The 6,623-nt window shown below is 43.0% G+C and overlaps 1 long non-coding RNA gene across 1 annotated transcript; it reads left to right on the forward strand.

The window, feature by feature from the left end:
• Nucleotides 1-624: 624 nt before the first annotated feature.
• Nucleotides 625-5,486, forward strand: LOC125942387 (uncharacterized). The gene is made up of 3 exons (XR_007465059.1): nt 625-740; nt 1,685-1,805; nt 2,998-5,486. It is a non-coding gene; the product is annotated as an uncharacterized LOC125942387 (long non-coding RNA).
• The last annotated feature ends 1,137 nt before the right edge of the window (nt 5,487-6,623 follow it).

Raw genomic sequence — 6,623 nt, forward strand, 5'->3', positions numbered from 1 at the left:
ACTTGCCGTAATGTTCGGTTGCACTCGCCCCTAACGCAGCGCTTTCAGGGCCGTTCAACAACGACAGCGAGCACGCGCATTCATGTTGCAACACAACTACAAAATGGCGCCGGGCTTTGGATGGCTCCGACTTTGGATGGCTCCGACTTTAGATCACTTTGGGGCCGCAAAAATCATAAACTAGTTTCGGTTTTCTTCCCTCGCGCTGAAAAAAAAATGTTTTGCTCACTGATAATTTTGCTTCACGTAAATAATGTTCACGAATCAAAGAGCAACGAATTTAAACAAGGTAGAACTATTCCCGTTTACTTGTGATAGTGATTATATGGACACAACCGGTGAAATTTATCTGTTGGCGTTGCTGTGAGCTTACGTATGAAGTCCAAGTGCGATAAGATGCTACCCCGCGCCGTTGACTGCTCGCGTGAGTGCAAGTGTTCGAGACCTGAACGTCGCCCCCGAGGGCTCCGATGTCGCTGCGCATGCGTGAGCTGAGAGAAGGTGAGAAAGGAGAACAACTCTCCTTTGCCAGATGTGACGTCACATTATTGTTTGTTTTTTTGCTTTTTGAAATAGCTACTCTCGAACTCAGACACTATGGTTCGCGCCTCGTTCGCGCGCGCGTTGTGAGCATTCAAGTTTCGTTTTTTGCACTTGCTTAGTAGCTGAAATTGCGGACATTGCAGGGTTGGGCTTGATGACATTTGTTGCTCAGCTGCCGCGACACATTTGGAGCAAAGGTGAGTGTCGTGCGATTGCCCGTTCTCTAGCTGACACTTGTAAAAACAACCGGTTGCGCATTTGAGCTGTGGCCGATGTGATCTCGAAATTCGAAGGAGCACGAAACGGTTGTCGCAGGTCTCGTAGTGATCGCAGGATAATTTATTCGTTCGTGCCTTCAACAAGTACTGTCACAGTTCCTACGCGTTACCCCGATGTAAAACGAACGGCGGAAGCGTTCACGCGCCGGAAAGTGCATGCACTCAACTAGCTCTATCGGTGAATGCCGTCCTTTGGTATATATCTCGTGCGTAGGTCTTTTGTTTCTCCATCTCTATGGGATGACTACGCTATGCGCCTCTTATTTACCCATGCAATTCAATTACCTTGCTGCTGCATTCAATTACATTGCTCACTGCTTGCGCTGACCGCGGTAGGTGCGTCAGAGGCTTTCATTTGTTGCAGTGAGATAAAGAAAGCGTATTTCTTTCACTTACAGCTTCTTAGCAACTCTTTTGAGAGCCGTGGAGTTAAATCGTGCAATGTGTACGTTGTGAGCAAGCTGTTAACCAAACCCGCTTTACTGCTGCTGTCGCTTTTACGGGCACCTTCAAAATTAAACATATATGAGTGTATGAATTCAGCTCACCTTTCTATACACATCCGCTGCTTTCGTTGTTCGTAGATCATGTGCGTACCTTTGCAACCGTAATCGACATTGTAAAAACAGCAGGAAGGCAGATGACACAAATACTGTGTCCGCCTTAATTGTTGTCTGTGCTGTTTTTATAATGTAAACAACTCCACACACTTGCTGTTTACACCAAAACAATCATGATATTTTTTTTCCTTGTAGGAGGATTTGCTTCTAACTGCGGCAGTGACGTTGTGTATTGTCCTCAGGAACGCTTGCGGTGTGCACATTTGTCTAATTTGTTTCACTGTGCTGCTGCTGTCTTTACAGCTTCTGCTTATTTCCTTTGGCCGCACCTTATATTTGTTGTCTTTGTCAACATCTGACCTGTTTCTGCCTTGTTGAAAGCAAGTGGCCACAAGTACTGCTTAGTTTGCTCAGTCTAAACCTGGTATGTATATCTATTTGCTAAGGGCATGCTTCTGCTCCTTTAAAGGTTGCTTTAACTAATAGTGGTTTGAGTCATTGTGTATGACACCAGATAATTATTGTTCTAAAATGGTGGCAAAGCTTGTCCGTGCACAGATTTAAAGTATGGAGATGCTAAACATTAAAATGTTCCAAGTTGCCGCAAAGTATTACACGCATTTAAATTTGCAGTCGCAAAAGACGTACTAAAAGTATAATCCACAAAATTTGCTTCGAGGTGTCTTGAGACAATGAATTGTAGAGAAAGAATTCTATTGTAAGTTGCCAATGCTTGTCGTGAGCTCTAGCCCATTTTTCTATGCAGCCACTGTTGCTTCGTTGTCTGTGCTTGTTACTAACAAGAAATTGAGCTCCGTGGTTCCCCTGATTTTTGTAGCTCATAAAATGCAAATGTCTCGACATTGGCAGCCTTAGTGCCTCAAGGTAGAACATGAGTGTTCATTGGCCAGTTGCCTGCTTTTAAGATAATGTTGTATTTAATGTCAGGGGTTTAAAGGATACTTCACATCTGCCATCATGGCTGTTCTGCTGCCTAGCACTTCCAGGACAAAGTTTGGTACACATGTGAAACTATCCAAGAAAATGGACATTGGGACAACTGCTGATGTAGCTCACTTGGTAAGCATCGCAAGCGCAAAGCAGAAAATGTTGGTTAAACTCCAACCGGCAGCAAGTTGTCTCTTAATGCAAAGCATTATCATGATCTATTTTCGAGTTTCTTAGTACACCTGCCCAGGTAGCTTCATTAATAATTAGTAATGCTCCTGATGGTGGGTATTTAACGCGAGTCCCTAGTGCAGCAGCCCAATTATTTGCCCATTAGGCTACAGATGCATGCATAGCTCGCCAGATTAACCGCACTGGTTCTCTCGTAGCAGCTAATGCTTTCAGGTGTTATGTGACACTCGCAGAGTTTGGGATTCACCCGTTTCAGCTCATATGCAACATATAAAGCAGGTGTTGTGTTTGCTTTGGTGACGCGTTGTGCGTGCAATTGTTTTTGGTTTCTCTATTTTGGTGTATTGTGCTTTGTATTCGATATGGTGCTGGGCATTACCTCAATCACAGCTTCGATGCTGTGCCCAAAGAAAAAAACATTTGTAAGCAGGTGCTCGAGTGACGTGAAGCTCACTCTCCCTCATTCTCTCTTGCAGGTAGTGCATCCAGTTTAGCGCCGTGCACATGTGTACGGACGCGTGCACGGACGTAACGCTGCTGCCCATCGCGAGTCGTAAGCAAAAAAAAAAGGCCGACTGAAAAAACAACAAGAAATATAATAAGCTGCACGATCAACAGATTTTTGAAGAGACCGTTTCAACAGAGATATCTGAAGCAGATCGTTATTGGATATGAAGAAATGTGCAGTGGATAACAGCAAAACATGTGGTAACCGACTGACTAACGGTAGTAAGGCTCACAGCCTAAGTTTTTCACTATTTACACCGATAATGTAGCACGTATTTGCGCAATTAAATCACTTGCTATGCGCAGCAACCGCACTCAATTGAAGCCGCCAACGCAGCGATGCACCATTTGCTATTTCAGGATCACGAAAAACAATGTATTCACCGAAGTACAGCGGCGGTTGACCTGTCGGCAAGCTGTTAATTCACATATGGCGAAAGCAAATGTCACGGAGTCCAAGCCCACGAAACTGCGCTCGCAAGAATATCGCGCACGCTTGGGCCTTTCCGACATGCACAATAGCGCACGCAGAGCGTGGTGCAGCCGACACCCGACATTCGTGACTGATCTACGTTCGAGAGTAGCTATTTCAAAAAGCAAAAAAAAAAAAGAAACAATGTGACGTCGCATCCGGCAAAGGAGAGTTGTTCTCCTTTCTCACCTTCTCTCAGCTCAGGCATGCGCAGCGACCACGGAGCCCTCGGGAGCGATGTTCAGGTTATACGAACGTCCGTGAAAGCATTGCTTTCGAGCAAACCTTTTCAAATTAAGTTTTCGCTCATGTCCACGAGATAGCAAATTTCAGTGTTACATTAGCCGCTATATTTTCCAATTTCATGTGACCTAGCTACCTCAGGTTGCATTTACGCGCCGAGGCTTTTAACAAAAATAGTTGTCAGCTGAAAATCAAAGCGGTGTGCCACTATTTGGATGTTGTGATATTTGTGAAATTGATTATATTTTTCCCCTAGTCATGCTAAACTACTTACCGGTCACATGCTTGGACTTCTGAAGGAGCACTTGAAAGGTTTTCCTTCCAACCCAGTATTGTAACTGACGCCTGTCAGAGGTATGAGAGTGGTATTTGCCCTGCAGCACTGCCATGAGTTCAAGATCCAGATGGGTCTCATGTAATAACTGTGCTCGCCGACTGTCTCTATCCGTATGTCACTAGAAAGTACAAAGGATACATTTCTGAATTGTTGCAACATTTATTTTTCGTTAAATGCTCAAAATATTTTTTTCTTTTCCTGATCAATAAGGACTTGCACAGATTGCAGATTTGCATAGTTTGAAAAAAGTATTGCATAGTGGGCCTGTAGGTTTTTTTGAATTTATTGTTACCCTTCAGACTGGCCAAATATGTTGACAGCAACAGCGAATACCTCCTTGCTGTATTTGCATTTCCTTGGAATGTCTGTTCCGTGTTCTTCATAACAGTACATGGTGCCATTTAGTTTTCTACCGTGTCGAATTGTGCACTGACACTTTCAAGTGAGCAAGTGTAGGTTTGTATTGCAACGGAAATAACAACATGAGTGCTTCTTCAATTGTCTTCCATCACCGCCTTGCTAGTGCCTTCTTCAATGTGCAAGAATGGCTTGTAACAATATTGTTAAGTGTTTCATGTGAGGATATGGAATACAATAATTTTCTCTTTTTCTCTGAACATATTCAGCCGGAAAAACATGTTGACAGCTATGCCTTTTTCATGTTGGCCATAGCATTTTGTAGATAATGGTGTGACAGCTTGGGAAGTGTCTGAAGAGTATTGTTAGTTGGTGCATAATCATATTGTTGCTACTGGGAGGATCACAGGCACTTTTTTTTCATACTATTAACATGTTTCCATTTTTCTTTTTGTGGCTCAATCATAAGTAGACCTGGTCACTTTTTTAGTTTGTCATTTACTTTTGTTACACATCAGTATTATATACTATCAATTAAGTTGGGATATGAAGCCATTTGATGTTGCATTCATGGAGAATCCTGGCCAATCCCTCGTCATGGGTGTGCCATATTTCATAGGCAACACTCATTATATAGTCTCTCTTCTTGTGGTAAGAGTGTATCCCAAAGCCTGTTTTGGATGCTTGCAGAGCAGTTGAGATTTAGACATCAATGCCAGCTCACAAAGCACCTCATACGGTAATCAGCCAGCCGCCTCCGCAGATGGGGAATTCTGCAGTTTGCAATCGTACTGTTTCGGTTGTCCTTGGCAGAGATTTCAATTGTACACAGTGGGAATATATTGTAGGACCATATAAAAATAATGCGATGACAATGGCCATGTGGCTTAAATTATAGTAGATTACGACCAGCATTAGCTCAAGCGCTGCTAAAGGTGTGTGGTATGTAAAAATTAATAAAGTGCTGGTTTTAAATTAAAGTGCAGCCTAGCAGGTTTCGAGAACTTTTACTCTGGCAGAATGACAAAATAAAATTATTTGAAATCAGTGATGCCACGCTGATGAGGCTTGGGCATGAATATCCTCTAGCCAAATTCACAAGGATCTTGAATGAATTCTTCACTATAGGCTCAACAGTTTTGTTGTTTCCCTATATTGTTTCTATAGGAACAGTGCACAACAAAAATCTTGCGGCTTCCTGTTGTCTTAACACCCTATAATTGCCTTAGATCCATGGTTCTCAGCCATGGATGTGTCGGTGACCCCTTGTGGATTGGTGGAAGTGATGGGGACCACTTGCAATGACGGGAGAGGGGGGGGGGTATAAACTAACACAATATTAGGCGTGAAACAGGTGCCTTTTATTGCTACTTTGCAAAGAATGGTCAAACAAAAGTGCCACTTCAACTCAGTCTGGACAGCTTGTCAATACATGATGCAGTCACGCTTAAGCAGAGTCACATATCTGCAGCCACATTCAACCTGTTTCTGTATTTGCTTTTCAAGTATGCAAGCATGGAAAAAGCATGCTTGCATGCATATGATATAAAACTGCAACAAAAGCTTTACAGCCATCTTATGTAGAAGGGAAAACATTTCTGCAGTCCCCAACCAGAATGCCTCAAGACTTGCAGTGGCCACAAAAAAAAAAGAAAAACTTGGTTGCTTTTTTTGTTAGTGGGGGTTTTGCGGATCCCCCATTTGAGAACCACTGCCTTAGATGTAGAGCCATTTGATGTTCATCAATTAATATTTACACAGGATTTAGATGACGCCTTTAAAGACAAGTGTCCCTTATGCTTCCACGTAAAGAAGCACTGACATAGGAGTTTTGTGCTTAATTTTTTATATTAATCTGGTTGCACATGCCAGCTTTTAAGATCACACCATGCCGTTGAAAAGCTGGGTGTGCTTTGAGCGATTCTTAACGAATGCCAAGACCTGTTTCACTAAATAAAATATTCTTTTGGCCCTTCTCAAACATCTTAACTGAAATTAATTTAATTCTGGTGTTCTACAAGTCACAACTGTGGTTGCGGACTCCGGCTTAATTTTGATTGCCTGAGGTATTTTATAGTGCACCCAATCCACACATGCGTTCTTGTATTCGCCCCCATCCGAATGAGAATTGTGTTGCTGAGGTCGCCACGGCCAGGATCGAACCCGCAACCTCAGCAGCACAATGC

The sequence above is a fragment of the Dermacentor silvarum genome, chromosome 1 (assembly GCF_013339745.2).
Source record: "Dermacentor silvarum isolate Dsil-2018 chromosome 1, BIME_Dsil_1.4, whole genome shotgun sequence".
NCBI lineage: Eukaryota > Metazoa > Arthropoda > Arachnida > Ixodida > Ixodidae > Dermacentor > Dermacentor silvarum.